The sequence below is a fragment of the Manis javanica genome, chromosome 1 (assembly GCF_040802235.1).
Source record: "Manis javanica isolate MJ-LG chromosome 1, MJ_LKY, whole genome shotgun sequence".
NCBI classification, from domain to species: domain Eukaryota; kingdom Metazoa; phylum Chordata; class Mammalia; order Pholidota; family Manidae; genus Manis; species Manis javanica.
In genome coordinates, this window is record NC_133156.1 from 219,617,173 (window position 1) to 219,636,595 (window position 19,423).

General features: G+C 40.4%; 1 protein-coding gene across 1 annotated transcript in view; it reads left to right on the forward strand.

The window, feature by feature from the left end:
* Nucleotides 1–19,423, forward strand: part of ALK (ALK receptor tyrosine kinase) — a 650,534-nt gene that overhangs the window by 323,736 nt on the left and 307,375 nt on the right. The window lies entirely within an intron of this gene.

The window sequence follows — 19,423 nt, forward strand, 5'->3', positions numbered from 1 at the left end:
TTTGGCCTTTAAGCCACAATTTACTGACTTCTGGTCTAGATCAGTGGCTGGCATAGAGGAGGCATGCAGTAAGAAATTGTTGAATGAGTAAGTAAACAAATACAGAATCAGGCAATAGGTGGTTATGTAGCAGTTGGGTGCTCTGGGAGGTGCTGTGGACGTTAGACACTGACCTATACTCAGGGAGCCACAGTCCTGTTTACATGTAAGGGGAGGGAAGGCAAGGAGGGAGCTGCAGAAACTCTTTATCAGGACAAGGAAGGCAGCAAGTCATCCCATCTTCCCTGAAGCTTTCTGAGATTGATCCTCTTAATAAAACCTCTCTGGGTCTATGGAGAGATGGGATTTTGAGCTCAGAAGCCAGGGCCTGAAGCAGGACAGTGTTGTGTTGGGGGCCTAGTTCTTCAGAGAGACCCTGGGGAATACTTGTCCGCAGAGACACACAGACAACCGCAGTGCTGCGTGCCTCAGGCTGCATGAAGAGCACCTGTGGCCCTGTGGGAAAGCAGGGCCGGAGGCCCCTCCACAGCCTGGGGAAGCAGGGGCAACAGAGTATTTTCCACAGGAAATACTTGATAGGAGCCCTCATTCACACATTCAGCTGAGTGTTAAGAGACAGTGATATACGAGCTAAAGACAGGAATGGGCTTTGCCTTTGAAGAACTCACAGTTGCAAGGGATTCATAGATATTAACCATTATTTCATTAAACTGGTGGTAGGTGCTATGGAGAAATATTAGAGGGGACTATGAGAATATCATAGGCACCCAGGCAGGGTGCCGAGGAAGGTATGGGTTTGTCTGGAAGACAAGGTGAGGAGGTGAATGCCAGGCACGTAGAGCATGTGCAGAAGCCCAGGGGCACAAGGAACCATCAGTATGACCACTCTGTGATGTGCCGGGGGGTGGGCGTAAGGTCCCTGGAGCGCCTAGCTTTCCCGGGGCCTTGTGTGCTATGCTGAGGAGTTTGTGTTCAATCCCGAAGTCTGAAAATTGTAATTTGCATGGTGGCCAGTCACCTGTCTGGATGGCCTAAAATTTTGAGTTCTCCATCAAGGGCCTAAGACCTCTCATCAAATCTGCCTCACAGGGAAATTTCCAAGAAAAGAAATCCCCGTCTATACTCAGGGCTGAACAAACCCCAAATGACTTTAAGTGACACCAGCTGAGATGTTCTAAATAAAGTACCACAATCTGGAAGTGATGCTCTGAACACAGGTCTGTTTTCTTTAAAATGGGATGTGAGTCTACCCCCTTTGCAGGATAGAAAGTTGAGAGTTATCTCCAGTAAAAGTGAGGATGAGGTGTTCTCTCGAACATTGGTTCTTTCTCACCCATTCTTGTATGTAAGGTCCAGCATGTTCTTTAGCTGGATTTTCTTTGTGTTTGCTGGTGTTCTTGTTTACAAACCAACTCTGTGTACAGCTGAGCCCTGTGGGTCTCTGGGTGCCTCTGCATGTGTGGGTCTGCATAGGATTCCTTGGGTCCCTATGCAGAGCATGTCTTTCTATCTTTCACCTTGACAGAGGGAGGGGAAGCATGTTATGCAGCCCCCCACCTTCCCCTGGGCGTGGAGACCCCTTCAGTGTTCCTCTATTTCTGTTTCTTTGCTCCAAGTTTCCTTCCCTCTTTTTTCCCCTTCCCCCATCCTGAGTCTCTGCCCTGTAATTATCTATTATATAAACAGAGGCTTTTATTATTTTGTTATAAACATCCGAAAAGATTTTACGTTTCCTGCATCTAGTTTGAAAGGCTGATGAGAGAACAGTATTACAGCCCTCTCTCAGAAAAGGCAAATACAAGTTTTTCTTTGTTGATGAGTCCTCACTGGGTCAAATGCTCACCCTCTGCTCTCTGCACAAGGAGGTCCTCTGCCAGGGAACTCTGTTCTCATCACATTCACTCCCAAGCGGCCAGCTTTCCTGCGGAGAGAGAAAGAAGCCTCGAAGAGAAGTTGCGATCTTCAGAGGCTCTGAGGGCCCTTCTCCTGGAGTTGGAGTTTACCAGTTTTTAAGAAAGCCCTTTCTCCCAGGGCTCCGCCTTGCAGCCTGTTCCCATCTCCCTTGTGGGAGACCCTGTGGTTTGGACTGAGTGATCTTTTGGGCCCATTTAGCCCAAAACATTTTTATACACTTACTTTCAAATCCTCACACACAGCACTCACAGGATTGACACACTCTTGAGCACTACCTAAGCAGACTTATCAAGCCCCCTCGGAGGACACATTCTAAACATAAGGCACTTTCCTTTGCACAGATGACTGCATATGCACATGTCTACTCTTTTCCTTAAACGTCATCGTGTAGGCCTAGTGTCTCTGTAATAAACTTGAGAATCAGTCTTAGTTATTTACCTTCTCTTTCTTTGTGAAAATCTGTTAGAATCCTAAATTTTAATAGTTGTTTCTCTGATATAAGGAGTTTAATTGTGCAGCTCTTAGCATGCCCTAGAGAGTCTAATGAGAAATAAATAATTGTAAGTAGCCTCCCTTAGGGATGAAGGATAAACTCTTTACCCAGAGGCTCTTGTTAAGGAGATTTGCTAACTCTTTCAGCTACTCCCCAATTAGTTAGGAGGTTCCTTCAAGGCTGGGATCACTTCCTACCATACTAGGGTATTCCCTTAAGACCTCTGCACTGTCCCCAGGAGCCCTTCTGTGCCCCATGATTATTTGAGCAAAGGCTAAGAAGCTCTGTCTTTTTTCTAATTGCCTCTTTGTCCTCATCTATAAAAGGAGACACTGTCTCTCCACCTCAGTTGGGGGAAGAAAGGGGCAAGGAAGTCGCATTTATCAAGCCTGAGTGGCATCCGGAGTTAGGTACTTTCCTGTCTATTATTACCCCTGATCTCTACAAGGCATATTTTAGCATCCATCCCATTTTACAGATAGGAAACTGAGGCTCAGTTAAGTGAGGCTAAGTGATTTATGCAATTAAGGTAGTTATTAAACGATAGAGATGAGGTTAAGGACCTAGGATGGCAGCGATAAGGGCTTAGTAGGTTATAATCATTTGCAGCTGCTACTGTGGCTACAGACCCAGGCAATTTGATTTCCAAGCACAGGCTCTGAGGTTGAATGAGAGGAAATGTGTAAAATTTGCTGAGCTAAGAGAAGGAGCCTCAAACATTGGATGAAATTCAAATAGTTTAAACCACATACAGGTGCAATTTAACAGCCAGTGTGCAAAGAGATGCCAATGGGGCCATGTGGTTGGAAGTCTTCTGGGCACTCAGCCTCTGGCCTCCTCCCTTAGGTGGAAAGAGGATCCTGCAGAGGGCCTGGGCTGTGGTTTCTGAAAAGGAAGGTTCATCCCCTGCCCCCTGTCCCTGCCCCCAGCCAGAGGTGAAGAGACCCAACATAACTTTGGAGAGGGCTCTGTCGGTCCTGCAGAGGCACACAGGGCCCGGCTGACCGGAGGTCGTCGCCCATGGCCACACCTGTGCCAAGTGACTGCTTCTCCCACCCAGCCATGCTGGGAAAATGTCAGCAACACAAACCAATTTTAGGACCAAGAGGGAAAGAAGGGCTTCCCACCAATTCAGGTCAGTTCTCTCCCCCTCTTTTCACCGTCTCTGCCAAGCAGAGGCCCACCCCACACTCTCCAACTTCACTGCAGAGGCCGTGGGTGTCAGCGAGCAGGCAGAGCAGGGACGGTAAGGAGACCACCCTGCACCAGAGCTGATGGCCGTGCCTGCCCAGGGAGCCCGAGGAGGCCCGACCTGAGAGGCCCGCCCTGTGCCCAGGGACCTGCCGGCAAGCGCCCTGCGCGCTCACAACTACCGACCTGAACGAGCTGTCCCTTGGATTGTCTCCGCCACTCCTCATTCCCTGGCTAGGTTTAGGCAGTGACACTTGTCGCCACCAGAAAATATGGGAGTTGGGGGAAAAAAATATCTCTGTACTGTTGACAAAAGACGAAAGGCACTCTGTTCAGTCAACTGTGGGAGAGACTGAATTATTTATACTGCCTTTGTCAGTCACTGGGAAAGGTAATTTCATTGCTGAATTTTAAGTTTTTCATTAATTAACCACTTTTCCAGTTCAGTGCTCTGAAGCTAGGCATGAAACCGTGGCAGAGCCATTTTAGAGGTGGGCTGAGGGGGGTGCAATCTTGGCTTTGGCCCCGCTGCTCTCAGTGACATATGGATGTTTTCTTGTTTTTGTTTTTGTACAGTTTCTTTGGCCTGTGTGCTGGTGCAGATGCTGGATGTTTCATTTAAGACTCAGAGTCTCACCCAAACTGTCTGCAATTTAATATGTCACAATATATACGTGGGTAAATCGTCTCTGTGTCATCTTTCTCAACGTTCTGTTATTAAAGCCCATTTTTCATGGTAAAATATTCCTCTAAGAGAAGGCACGAGATGCACACATCCTGCGCCTAGTATTTAACAATAATAGGCTGAGCCTTCTCTTGGAAACTAGACTAGGAATTGAGAAAATGTAGCAGAATGAATCAGGAAAATGCTTTCTTGGAAATGGAATGAGATTTAGATGAGAAAAGAGTTTCAGAGAAAAGCTAACATTTTACCTGAACTTTCCAAATAATCGCTTCATCTTTTCCACTTTGCTTGGAAAGCAGAAACCTGGACAGACTTGCCTGGGGAACAGTGAGTGTCGGGGAGAGTCTGTGTGGCAGTATTCCATATGGAAGATGCATTCCAAGTTTTCAGAACTTTTTCAAGTGTTGCAGTAGGTTAATGATATTGTGTGACTGTGAAACTTCTGTCTGAGAACATCTTTTTGGCTAGGAGTCTTTGAAATGTCACTTTTGCTAGAAACAGAGAACAGATAAAAGCCTTCTGGAGTCAAAGGAGATACCTGAGTGCCTACTATGTGGCAGGAACAGTATGGGTGCTGGGTCTGTGGAGAGGAATGTGGGCTTGGCCCCTGCCCATTTCTGAGTAGCTGTACTGAGATGAAAAATGTCTGCAGGACCTGGTTGTTGGTGCTTGACAAGGCCAGTTATTTTTGGGCCCTGGTCATGTGACCCCATTGTGTCAGTAAGCCCAAGGTAGTCAATTTGTTAGCGAGAATGTATTGAGCATCTAATGAGTCCTTAATGTTGTGACAGTGCAGTGCAGAAGGCAGCAAGACAACCAAGTGGGGTTATCTTGTTTCTGTTGCCTTTCTGTCTTTTCTAAAAGACCCTCCTGCACTATACCTTCTTCATTTACATAAAGTACCACCCAGAGTTCCTTGGGACTTAAAAAAAGTCATTTTTATAAGTTATTTTTTATTAAAACAACCTACTTCTGTGGAAATAAACTTTAAGCGTAAAAATATAGAAAAATTACTCATAGTGTTATGACTTAAAGATCACTGTATTTAACATTTTGGTATATATCCTCCAAGTCGTTTTTTTTTTTCTATGCATATATTTACATACATAGCTCATTCATCATACTACATTTCTGTTTTGTGGCTTTCCTCCAACCTGATCTCCTATTCCCATTGTATGCATGAATAATTTCACTTAACTCTTCTCTTTTTAAGCTGTTTCTATTTTTTTCTATTACAATCAGTATCTGTTAGAATATTCTGGAAACTAAGTTTTTACTCACTTCCATATCATCATATCATTCCCATTAACAAGTTTTGAGTTTTGAATTGTGAGCTAAGGTTTTGCTAAATCTTACTAATTTTAGATTAAATGAGAATATACTAAATCATCCTGCCATGCAGGGCCACGACAGTGCACGTCCCCAGAGGACACAGTTCAACATTGTCAGGTAGGGTTGTGTCAGGCAGCCATCCCGTCTCCAGCTTTATGCCTGGCACAGAGTAAGTGATCAGCAAATGAAAGCTCCCCACATCAGAAAGAGGCTGTTGGTTTGTATGTGACAAAATCATCAATTGCCCTTCCCCCCACCCTGTTATCCCTTTCATCCTCTGCCTTGTCTGTCTGTAGAATTTTGCTAATTTCAGGGGGAAGAGAGCTATGATCCATGTGAGCACTGTCATGTAGAAGGGGATGTGTTAGGTTTTGAAAGTGGTCCTGCTCTACGAATAGACTCAAGATCAGGCAGGAAGACTAGATATTCCTGAGTTCTTTATAGTTCCACAGATCTTCTCCCAATTCCAGCATCAACCCTCCAGCTCCCTGGAGACCAGCAATCTTTTCTGAATAGGAATTGGTGTCTCCCTTCTATTCTGTAATTCAAGTTACCCCACTGCAAAAGATTTAAATGTTTATATAGTAAACCATATGTAAAGGCACTCTACCTAGGTTCCAGCACAGAGTGAGTATTCAATATATGTAAATTGAATTTGCAAAGAGTTGTGTTTGGAGAGAGATGTGGGTAATTAAGCTGGCTAAGAAGCAAGTATGTTCTACCATATTCTGGGCCCTGTGCCAGCACAGAGGAGTTGAACACGGCAGCTGCTCTTTGGGAGGCCATGCTTTTATGTGAGCAAAGCAATGTAAGGCCCGGGTTCAGTTCACAGCATGGAATTTAAATGGGCTCTCCAGACAAATCAGGATGTGATTTGCATTTGATCTGGGCTTGTCTTTGGGAACCCAGTCATTTCTCCACACAGAATGTACCCTACCAGGGTGGACCCAGCCCTTTCAGATGTGCTAAGCCCTTTACTGAGAATTATTGTTTTGCGCATGTCCCCAAACTTCGGTCACTGAAGCACTTGATAGAAGGTTAATAGTTAAGAAACAAGAACAATGAGAATTCCTTTCTCTGCTCACAATCCCTCCGTTCTCATAAATTGGGTTCACATTCACTCAGATGAGTATTTTGTGAAGTGCCACACTCAAAGGTTAAAATTTTACAGATGAAAAATTTCGGGAATGTAGCTTTCCTTTTTTTTTCTTCTTTTTCCCTCTCCTCTTTCCAATTGTTCTGCTATTGAGCCGACGCAGTTTGGTGGTTGCATTACTAGGAGTGTAATGGCCTTATGGAGGAATGTAATCGTCCTGCTGTAGTCGGCTCTGGGCGGACACCATCTGGAGAATGAGCGTTTAGTCACCACCTTTTAAAGGAGAAACGACAACCTTGTGCCGAGAGATGGTTCCAGGCCTGAAGAGGGAGCCATGCTGGGAACAGAGCAAGAACTAGGAGTATACAGTATAGAATAGAGAGACCCTCGAGGTCTTGATAATTATTTTCAAATAGTGTAAAGACCATTGTGTGGAGAGAGGATAGACTTACTCACTCTTGTCCAGATGGCAGGATAGGACCCAGAAGCGGACATTCAAGAGCAGCTGGTTTGAGCTTGGACTAGAAAAGACACAATTAAAGCTCGTCCCATACAGAGGGAGCTGTCTCTTAAGCTGCAAGGCGGTATCCTCTTCAAGATTCTCCAGCAGATGCTGGACACCCTCCAAGGAGAGCAGAGGAGAATCCCTGCCCTGGCCGGGAGGAGGACTATAAGGTTCACACGGCCTGTGGGAGTCTGTGGTTCCTCCTTGTCCACCTCTTCCTCTTCTTCTTTCTATTATGGGAAGTCCACTGTTAAATGCTTGCTGATCAAGGCCCTGGATCTGTGACTGGCCTGTGTTAGAGTCACTTTGAAAACTTTTTAAAATATCATTACAAAGATCCCACCCTAGGCTAGTTAAATCAAAATATCAGGTGATGGGACCTGAGCATCTGCATATTTTTTGATTCCCCCAGGTTATTTTAATGGGAAACCTGAGCTGGGAACGCTGGCCCAGACAAGAAAAAATGTGATAACAACTCTGCGCGCCAGGCGTCCAACCCCAATCTGGACCTCTAACATCTACCTTTATGACATGATGCAGAATTTTTTTTACAGAATATCATTTTTTTACAGAATATGATATTTACAGAATATCATAAAAGTATGATATTACTTTTAAAAAGAAAATTTAGTTTTGTCTCAATAAATCAGTGGCATTTAAGCTTAGATCCTAGATGATATTCTTAACATTGTTTTATCAGGTACCACTGGCATTGAGAAATGTTAAGGATGTGTAGACATGTGGATGCACAATGAACTTAACCCATTTTCAGACATGGCGGAAGCCAGGCTGACAGTGACCTTGGCTCCCTCTGCTCCCGCCTCCACTGGCAAAGAGCCACACCTACTTCCATGCCCAGCCCCACACCTCTTTTAGCCCCAGGGGCTGCAATCCTGGCAATCTCCCCCCACCATCTTAAGAGTCTTTTGAAGTATGCAAACAGTTTGTTCCCATATGGAGCTGGTTGTGAGCCAGGAAGAGGGGAAGCATGGTCATGGTCTCCAAAATTGACTGGAGGTGTGGGGATTCCTTAGTATCATAGGATCTTCTAAAATTGTGCTGTCCAATTACATATGCAAGCACCATATGGGATTTGAATTTTTCTGGTAGGCACATTTAAAAAGGTAAACATAAACATGTGAAATTAATTTTAATCATGCATTTTATTTAGCCCAATATGTCCAAACTGATGTAATTTTGACATGTAAACAATGTAAAAATTATTACATTAAAAACTACATAGAAAATCATTATATATATTAATGAGATTAAGTATAATTTATATACTACAAAATTTCCTCAGTTTAGATGTAGGAATTGGTGATTTTTAGTAAGTTTACAGAGCTGTGCAGCCATTCCATCACCCCAAAAAAAGCATTCATCTTATTTGCAGTCATTCTCAGTTCCCCAGCCCCAGGCAACCACTAACCTATTGCCTGTCTTTATAGCTTTAAAGGCAATCATAAAATATGAGGTTTTCTGTGTTGGCTTCTTTCACTTAACATAATATTTTTGACATTCATTCATGTTGTAGCACACATCAGCATTTTGTTCTTTTCTTTTGCTGAATAATATTCCATTGTATGGATATGCCACATTTTGTTTATCCATTCACCAGTTAATGGACATTTGAGATGTTTCTAGTCTTTGGCTATTACATACAAATAAGACTGCTAAGAACATTCATGAACAAATCTTCATTAGACATATGTTTTCATTTCTCTTGGTTAGGTTCTGAAGAATGAAATTGCTAGATATATGGTAACTCTGTTTTTAATATTTTAAGAAACTTCAAAACTGCTTTCCAGATAATGAGATATTTCATATTTTTTAAAACTGAAGTCTACAAAATCTGGTATATATTTTACACTTACAGCAAATTCCAATTTGGACTAGCTGCATTTCAAAAGCTCAATAGCTGTGTGGGGCTTAGAGCTACTGCACCAGACAGTACAGATCAAGAGTAACTGTCCAGACATCTTATTTGATTGTGTTTTGCAGGAGAATGTGTTTTGCAGACATTGTTACACACACACACACACACACACACACACACACATACAGCCTTCCACATACACAGGTATCTCCATATACCCATACATGCACTCACCATAAATACACGCATAGCAGCTCTACCTTCATTACTCTTCATTTATGATTTATTCATTTGCTTTTACTGAATGTTGCAATAATTAGATTGTGCTAAATAAATATACTTTACAATAATTTATCCATGGTTTGCTGAAATACATTTCTCATGGGACCAAAGGTGATAAATTAACAGAAGCATATCCCCCAAAATGAAGATATAGAACCTCATTAAGTGTTGATGGCAAATATTAAGAATGTGGAGAGACAACGAAGATTAGAAAGCTGAACATATTAAAAATTGTGTCATAATTCTGGAGATCTCTATTACTTGTCAGTGATGACAAGTGTTCAGCCAGTGAGCCTCTACTGGCAGGAATCTGGGCTACTTTTCTTCCTTACTCCATCACTCCCACCCAGTTATTCAAGATCTCAAGATGTGTGGTCCCTTGAATTTCTCTGAATCCATAACAAACAGCATTGGATGTAATTTTGAGTCTTCACAACCATCTTCAACCAACTTCAGTTGGGAGTTATCTACACCACTACAGGCAGCTAAGCTGCAGATAATCCAACCATTCTGGAACTCTCTTTACTTTCAGATCTGGGTAGACCTATCTGAATCCTTCAAAGTGAATCAGGTACTGTATGCATATTGACCAGAAAGACAGCTTTCACACCTGTGCATGTATAGAGTATATGTTTATGGACAAAGTTATAGGCTACTATGCTCAAATTTGATCTGTCATCAAATTATTTCTAAACCTAAATTCCCTATCAGTCTAATTCAGAAGTCACTTATGGGTACCTTCTATGTGCCAGGACTGGGATAAATACTAAGAAGAATGAATGAATGAATGCCGAATGAAAGAATCATGATTTGTACCCCTACAGAGAACCTAGACTAGCTGAAACACAGGAACAGAGTTGTAATAATTCACTAAGTTTTGTAAGATATTATGCACAGAGTTATGGATGTAGGAAAGAAAAACAAGTCTAACTTTGCTTGAGGAAGTTGGGGAAAGCATGCTAGAGGTGGCAACCTTTGAGTGGGCCTTATAGGGTGAGTAGGAGATTTGTAGGTGGAGAAAGGGCAGAAAGGCAGAGAGTGTGGTCTGTGCAAAGGCTCAGTGGCAGGGAGGAGGATGGTGCCTTGGGTAGCAGTGACCAGCTCTGTGGATTGAGGGCTGGGTCAAAGAAGGAACTGAAGGGCTGAGGACAGGGAGGTACAAAGAGGATGTTGGCCTAAGCTAACGATTTGGGGCTCCACTTCATCAGCAAAGCTAAGAGTGAAAAGGACTCCCAGGAGAGGCAGACTAGGAGCATTTACCCAGGAACTAACCCTGAGCTGAGCAGGAATGTGTCAATGTAGAATCAGAAATTTCCAGTTTTAAGAGTCCTTCCAGGTTTAAAGTTCTCTAATTCTATGAATGATCTGAAGTGTAACACATGTGGTAAGCAGACAAACATGTTTAAAAGTGAAGATAGGCCCATGATTAAGGATGATTATGTAGTGTTTATAGGTACTAGAAAGAAGGAAGAATTTTTTAAATCAGGTTTTGTTGGCATCAGTCTTTTCCAGGAACCAGAAGAATTTTAGAAACACAAAGACTGAAATGAGGAATTCAGTATAGATATCAGTGGCCACACTTGGAAGGACAAAAGAGACAGCCTTTCATCTTTTTAAAGGCGTTGTGGACTCAGCCCAGAGGAACCCTTTGCTAGAGCTTCAAAAGAGCACACGCGTGCAGGCTCAGGCTTCTGAGTCAGCTTGGAAGAGAGGGCACAGGAGACTGGGCATGGGCAAAGTCCAGCCTTAACCCACAGCCCCCATCCCAGCATCTTTACGACTCTTTGGCACCTGTAACCTGTCTGAGCCTTTTGTCTTGCTCTTGCTTTTCTTTCTACTATCCTGTGTGTCTCCTGAGGACAAAGAGGGTAAGTATATCTCTTTGGAGACATCCCCCAGCCCACTCAACATAATCCTGTATATACAGTAGATGCCTATAACCTATTTTTTAACCTATCAGTAGGTGTTTCAGATGAAGGAAAATGCTTTTTTTTTGTGGGGGTGGGGGGATCCTTCATCAGTTTTGTTTTGTGCCCAGCTGTTAGTTAAAAGGGCCAAAGTAAAGAATGGTGACTTTCCTTTTCTACTTATTTTCAGTCTGTGAACCTGCCAAAGCATCCCTCTTGCCTAATGCCCAAGCATTTAAAACCAGTAAGCTTGGAGCCCTGAGCCCTCATGATCTGACTGGATTTATTTCAAAAGTACTTCCCTTAGACAGTGTCAGCATCCCTGGCTCCATTACTCATGACCATTTGGTTCCTGAAAACCAAGCACTTTCAGTATGTCTTCATGTTTCCAAGTGGGCTATTTGATGATCTGCTCTAGGTTATTTACAGGCAGAATTTAGAGGCTAGGTCTCAATTTCAGGGTATGCATAGTTCCTTTATTCTTTTCTTTTCTTCCATTAAAAAAATGATTGCCTTTGCTTTTTTTAGGCCATCAATCAATCAGTGAACATCTACCTGTCTAGGACCTACACAGTACTTAGAGAACAAGGTATATGTAATTTTATTATAGATTTGTATGTTAAATGTTCCTATCCATGGAATAGACCACAAGCTGTATGAAATACTCTAGAAGGAAGTCAGATTATAAAACTGAAACATTTGGCGAGATATTTCTGATTTAACCAATTAGTAGTTAAAGAGGGAGAAATCAGAGTATGGAAATATAATTTACTAAACATTTCTAGAAGAGAGAGATATTTACAACTTATAACACAGGTGAAACTGTATAAGTTTGTAAACCTACCAATGGAGGTTAGCTTATTAATTCCCTTGAGGCCTAGTAACAAGCCTTGAGAAACATGGAAAATGTCATCTTTATACACCTGTGCAGGTAGAATATTGATCAGGAATCCCTAAGCTGAATGTCATTTCCAGGTTTAAATGAAATCTGGATAGTTCTCATAGACCCCACTAAAGTCACTAATAAAACTTAAGACTTCTTGATAGTAACTTTTGTATTTAGGAAAACTAAACATGTGAAATCACAGTGGCTGCCTTTCTAATTCCCCTTCCTGACCCATTCCCATTCTGATCCTTATATAGTGACTGTGACCTTGAGATTTATCCCTGCTGCATTTCTTGTATCTCTCATCATTGAAAGTTTTCTTGACAATCACACAAGTGCTCAGGACAGTCTTGTTTGTGATAGTAATAATTGTGATGACAGTAATAATGAGAGTGAACAGTTCCTGAGCCTTTGCTGAATGCCAGGGAGCATGCTAAGTGCTTGTCCATGGTTTTCCTCTATGAATCTTCACTGCAACTCTCTAAGAGGGTCCTGTCATTGTTCTATTTAACAGATGCCTTAGAGAGGCTACTAACCTTATCCCACAGTAAGATACATCAAGTAATGCAGAGCCAGGATTTGGCCCATGTGGTCAGAGCTCCAAATGCAGGGGCCACAACCACTTTAGGCTGCAGCATCTCCCGGGTACCAGGTGGCCTATCACAGGCACAGAGCTCTGATGCCAAGTTCCCTTTGGGTCCAGTTTTGACCATCTCCTCACTCTGTGGGGATGCAGCTGCTCAGGATTCCAGTCCCCTCTCCTGTATCAGGATCCCTTAGCCTGGTTCTTAAGGCAGTTTCTTTCTGCACAAACTTATACCTTTAACAGCCTAAAAAGCTATTTTTTCTTCTGCAACCAAATGTTTTTTCTAAATCATACCTATAAATATTTAACAGTTACCCTTTTTTACTTTAGTCCTAGAAAATTGACTGATCTTTGGTACTTTTTTTTTTTTTTGCTACTGATTTTTGAAAATCAAAGCATACTTGTTTTCCAAGAAAACTGAGAGTCTGCCCTGTTTACTTACCCTCATTATCTGTGGTCATTAGGATATAAGAAACAAGATAACAACTGTATCTTCAGACTCTTGCAATGAGAATCATTTCACCACCTGCTTCTTTAGCTAGGCTTTAGTTATAGAATGTCTGAATTGATATCAATATAATCACATTCATTTGGTCCAAACCAAGGGAGGCGGGAGGAAAAAGGGTGGCGGGTAAGGATGGAAAGCAGGTAGCAGTTTTCACTTATAGAAATGAACAGATCAAATGCTCATAGATTGACATTCCAAGTTCAGAGGCACTGAATTTAAATTTAATCCTAATAACTCTGTGGTTAGTGAGATCACTGAGCAGATTCCAGGATCTTGATTTGGTATCCTAAACCAAAACTCAAATGTCTGCAGCATTTGGCACACAAAGTGAATGAGTGAAGTAGGCTAAGAGTAAGATGATAAATGACCACTGACTTTTATCCTCAGTGATGGAACACTAGGGGATGGTGGGGACTGCAGGGAAGTGAAAGCACATGCCACCAGAGGGGGTGAAGATACTCAACTCCAGACAATTATTACCACCAATGAACCAGGCCCACTGTTGCCAAGTCTTCCTTTTTTAAAAAAAATTTCCCAAGCAACTGGATATATAGCTATTCATGTGATTGGTGTTTTCTGACTTTTAAATATTGACTGACAATCTAAATTTAAAAGCCAGTGCTGACCAAGACTAAGGCCAAAGGAAAGCCCACCCATGGGCAATGGCCTCTGAGGGCTGATTATTTGCAAGTCTTTCCTAAACCTTCTTCTCCAGGCCCAACTACTGTTTTGCAGTTTAGATCTCACTTGAAATTTAGGTCTTGTCTCTCTCCCTAGCTATAAAATAGCTAAGGAAGTCCTAGAGAAATCTCAGTTCACAATATAAATTCAGTGACTTCACTTTTCTTTGTTTTCACCTAATGATTTTTATGAATATAATTATGCTCAACAGTTCCATCCAAAACCCATAAAGCAATTGGTATACCTTTAAATAAAGTGATTATTCTTATCAAAATTATTGAAAGTAATACTTTCTATACTTTCTATAATGGAATAAAGTAATACTTTTTATAATGGAAAGCTATTATAGAATATTCAAGTGCATCAATTTATAAAAGCATATTGGTAAAATTTATAATTTGATAGCATAAAATCATTCAAATTTTTTATATCAAAAACAAAATTAATGAAAAACACCAAATTGGGAATAACCTCTTTTAACCAATATAACAGACAAAGGGTTAATAGCACTGTCAAAGAGTTCTTATAGATCAATGAGGAAAACACTACGCTTCCTATACATAACTGAACAAAAGAATTGAACAGACAATTCAGAAAAGAGAAGAAATAACTAATTAAAGAACATATGGGAAAATGATTCAACCTCACTAGTAATTAAAGAAATGCAAATTGAAACAACAAATACTGTAATTCCCAATGCAAGTAAGAGTACAGTGAAACAGGTGCCTGCATGACAAAATAAAAAGCCTTGTTGTGAAGCAGTTGGTTACTATAAATCCAGAATTCAGTTCTGTTAAGCAAACGTCGAGCTCCAACTCTGTGCTAGAATTGGTGTATGCAGATGACAAAGGCTGACCCTTACTATCGATGTGTCCTATGCAGGGCACAGACAGGTATTTCCATCATTAGGAGGTAAATGGCAGAGGCATCCACAGCACATGGCAAATTCAGGAGTAAGACCGTAGCTCAGCTGGGAGGGCTTGGGGATTATATGAAGAAATGACCCTGAGCTGAATCTTACAATGTGATTGGAACTTAGCTGGGTGAGGAAGGGAAATGAGAAGGAAGAAGATCTCTGCAAAAGGCAGAACATGAGCAAAGGTATAGTGTCTGCAAGAAAGCTGCACCTGCTGCTGCAGTGAGTGTGAGCAGAGAGGCCAGACAGGAGGCTGCTGAGGGAGCCTGGCCAGCCCGTGCTTTAGTGATGTGAACTCCAGAGGCAGTGCAAGGTGTAGAAGCAGGGAAAGGGCATAAGCAGATACGTTTTTTTAAATCTGCATAAAAGTCACTGTGGTTTATTTTTCTAATTTAAAAAGTAACAGATGAAAACAAACAACCCAATTAAAAATTGGGCAAAGGACTTGAATAGACATTTCTCCAAAGAAGACATACAAATGGCCAATAAACACGTGAAAAGATGCTCAACATCACTAGTCATTAGGGAAATGCAAATCAAGACCACAATGAGATACCACCTTATACCCATTAGGATGGCTATTATTGTTTTTTTAAGTAAGATAACAAATGTTGGTGACAGTGTAGAGAAATTAGAATCCTTATACAACACTAGTGGGAATGAATGTAAAATGATGTAGCCATTGTGGAAAATAGTTCGGCAGTTCCTCAAAAGGTTAAACATAGAGTTACCATGTAACAGCCATTCTACTACCAGGTATACACCCAAAATAATTGAAAGCAGGGACTGAAACAGATACTCATACACCCATGCTCATGGCAACATTATTCACAATAGCCAAAAAGGCAGAAACAACTCAAATATCTACCAACAGATGAACAGATAAGCAAAATGACATATACATGCAATGGGAGATTATTCAGCCTTAAAAAGAAATTAAATTCTGAAGCATGCTAGAACATGGATTAAACCTTGAAGAAATTATGCTAAATGAAATAAGTCAATCACAAAATGACAAATACCGTATGATTCTACTTACATGAGGTACTTAGAGTGGTCAAATTCATAAAGAGAGAAAGTAGAATAGAGATCACCAGGGGCTGGGGGAGGGGAGGGGAGTAAACAGGACCTTCTGTTTGAGATAATGAAAAAGTTCTAGAATGAGATAGATAATGGTGACAGTTGGATAGCATGGGAGTGTACATAATGACACTGAATTGTACACTTAAAAATGGTTAAAATGGTAAATCTTATGGTATGTATATTTCACTACAATAAAAAATACCAAAAAAGTAACATGTATGGAAAAACTTCAAAAGTATAAAGAAAAATATTCTACCACCCAGAGTTTACCCATTTAATCTTTTGGTGAACGCCCTCAGGTATTTTCTTTTCTCATATATATATATTTATATATTTATTATATTTTAGTATTTGGAGGGTCAAGCTATCCCTGCTGTTTTGTAACTGCCTTTTCCATCTAATGACAGATCATGAATATCCTGTATATTTATACAGCATGGTGGTTAAGGCTGTAAGCTCTGGAGACAGACCTCCACGTTTGTGTCTTTATTTCTTTGCTTACCAGTTTACCAGCTGTGTGGCCCAAGAGGTCATCTAACCTTCTAAGCTTGTTTCCTCATCTGTACAAATGAGATGATAGTATAGTACCAAACACACGGGTTGTTAAGGATTAGGTCCTAAATATATGTAAACCTAATGGCTGCTACTCAATAAAGGAAAGCTATTGTTATGATTAGTAGTAATATTTAATAATCCTCACCTATTCTTTAAGACAATTTTTTGGTGGCTTCATGAAGTGTTGCATCATATGGATACAGCAGACATTACTTAACTAATCTTCTATATCCAACATTTACTATTTATAAATATCTGCTCACATAAATAATGCTAAACAATTTTGCAAAGAAGTGCTTATAGATAACATTTTTTTTTTAAGGAAAATGCTTAGAAAGGGAACTGTTGGGTCAAAGAACATGTGCAGCTCAAGGTTGTTGACATATATTGGTGGACAACGCCCCCCCACCCCCAAGAAAGACTGTAATTAATATTCCGGGAAGCAGTAGAACAACTTTATAATAGCAGAAACCTGGAAACAACCTAATTGTCTAAACTAAAGAAATAACCTTTAATGGGATGTCCACTTATTTGGAGTATTATACAATTGTTATAAATATGTTTGCAAAGCTTACTTAAAAGCATGGAAAATGCTTATGACATAAATGTCAAGTGAAAGATTTAAAAAGTGTATTTAGTGGAATTTTACATTTTAAAAATCCAATTCGTATGGAGGAACAAAAACAAACATGAAGAAAATTTGAGTAGGAGGAGTATAAATTGTTTTCCCTTATCATTTCTTTCCTAAGTTGTATTCGATGAGCATACACAGTGCTTTTGACAAAAGAATAATGATTTCACTGAGAAAGTATGATATGACTCCATATTTGAATGCTGTTAATGAAATTTAGTTTCACATTGCAAATAGATCTTTAAATAAGCACCCATAGTAATGAAGCCCATATTTCAATTTTCTGGCTGAAAATTTTTCAGATATAAAGTCACCTTCTTGAGCAGTATCTATATATTCACAAAGACAGTGGTGCTTAGAGATTTGTACTGTATGGTATTGGAATCAGGAGCCAGATCAGCAGATACTGTTTCCCAAAAGGAATTAATCTAACAGGACTCTGGGAGATACATACAGCTGCCCGTTACCTGAACAGAGCCCAGCTGCCTTTGGGAGGTCCGTAACACAGGGAAAGTCCTAAGTGTTCAGTCATTTGCATGGACTCCTTAGACTCTGGGCTCCTCAGGCTGCACCATCTTGAGCTGAATAGGTAGGTTAATTGATATCTCTGAACCTCAGTTTCCTCATCTAAAAAGTGGGTGTAATAATCACACACCTACTTTATTGGACTGTTGTAAAATCAAATGGAGTAAACCTCATGAAGTGTTAACCCAAGGCCCAGGACATGTTAAGTGCTCCTAATGCCAGCCATCATTACCATTATTGTCCTATGGTTCATTCACTGTTTTTGAAGATAGCAGTGAAGGCTGTAGACATGTGATTTGTAGCTTAGTGGAAAGAACCACTGGTTTGGAGTCAAATGAATGACCTGGATTGTAAACACTTACTCATCCAGTGGCCTAGGGCAACACCGTTAATCCTTAGAGCAGTGCTGTCCAAGAGAGATATAAACCAAAAATGTAAATTCAGATTTTCTTAAAGCTGCATTACAAAATGAAAAAGAAAACAGATGAACTTAATTTTAATAATGTATTTTTATTTAACCCAATATATTGAATATTATCATTTCAACATGTAATTGACAGAAAAAACTATTGATGACATACTGTATATTCTTTTTTCTGCACTAAATCTTTGAAATCCAGTGTGCATTTTACACCTATAGTACATTCAATTTGGAGGCTAAATTTTCATCTGAAATATTCTGTCTGTGTTTTATAAAATGCATAGTTGAAAAGTTAGATACACATGCTCAAGCTGATCCAAACATTTTTTCAATAACTGAACCAAGCATAAGTTTTTAAATTTAAATTAATTAGAATTAAATAAAAATGAAGAAATCACTTCCTCAGTTGCATCAGCAACATGTCACATACTCAGTGGCCACAAGTGGCTGGTGGCTGCTATGTTAGACACAGCTACTGTGGGAGATAGCAGCTCCTTCAGAGTTCTTGTAAGATCTTTGGTATGAGAGAGTTTTATAAATTATAAAATGCTGTCCAATAGATTACTTCTCCCAAAGTAACCCAGCTAATGACAGGTGACTCAGGGACCAGAACCCAGCTAATATAAATTCCATATATGGACATTTGAAATTTGAATAATACTCATTTTGAGACTTTCAGTGTTTTTTAACTGTGATCCACAGTAAGAAATGTATTTTATATAACATGTTACACATAAGTGTGTGTGTGTGTGCGTGTGTACATATAGATCAGCAGCCATTATTTCCAAAGGAAAATTACAATATGGATATTTTAATATTTCATTCTATTTTTTCCTCCTTCTCCTCCTTGTCCTCCTTTTTACTTAATGCTGGTCATGACCCACTAACTTGATTTCATGGCCTACTAATGGCTTAAAAACCACAATTTGAAAAATACTGATCTTAAGAGTCCAAACTTCCAGCATTTTTTAAAATTATTTTTTTGTGTGTGTTGCAGATAATACCCCTTCTATAGCCACCAGTCAGTTCAAGAGGGAAAAATATTCTCCCCAGTATAAATAAGAACAAGACTATTTTAGGTAAGATATGTGGAAACAAGTGAATTACCCACTTTTTTGTTAAGTATCATTTCTTTATCCATTCAGCAACTGTTTATTGAGGAAACACTATTGGTGTCATTGTATTAGGCACTAGACAGAGAGCCTAAGACAGACAAGATCCCTGCTGACAGAGCATCCACTACAAAAGAAGCCCTCCCTAGAATGGCTTAGCCAAATAAAAATCTTGGGCATTTTGTTTTATTTTTCCCATAAGAAGACCACAAACAGGCAATGGTGTAAATGTCCAACA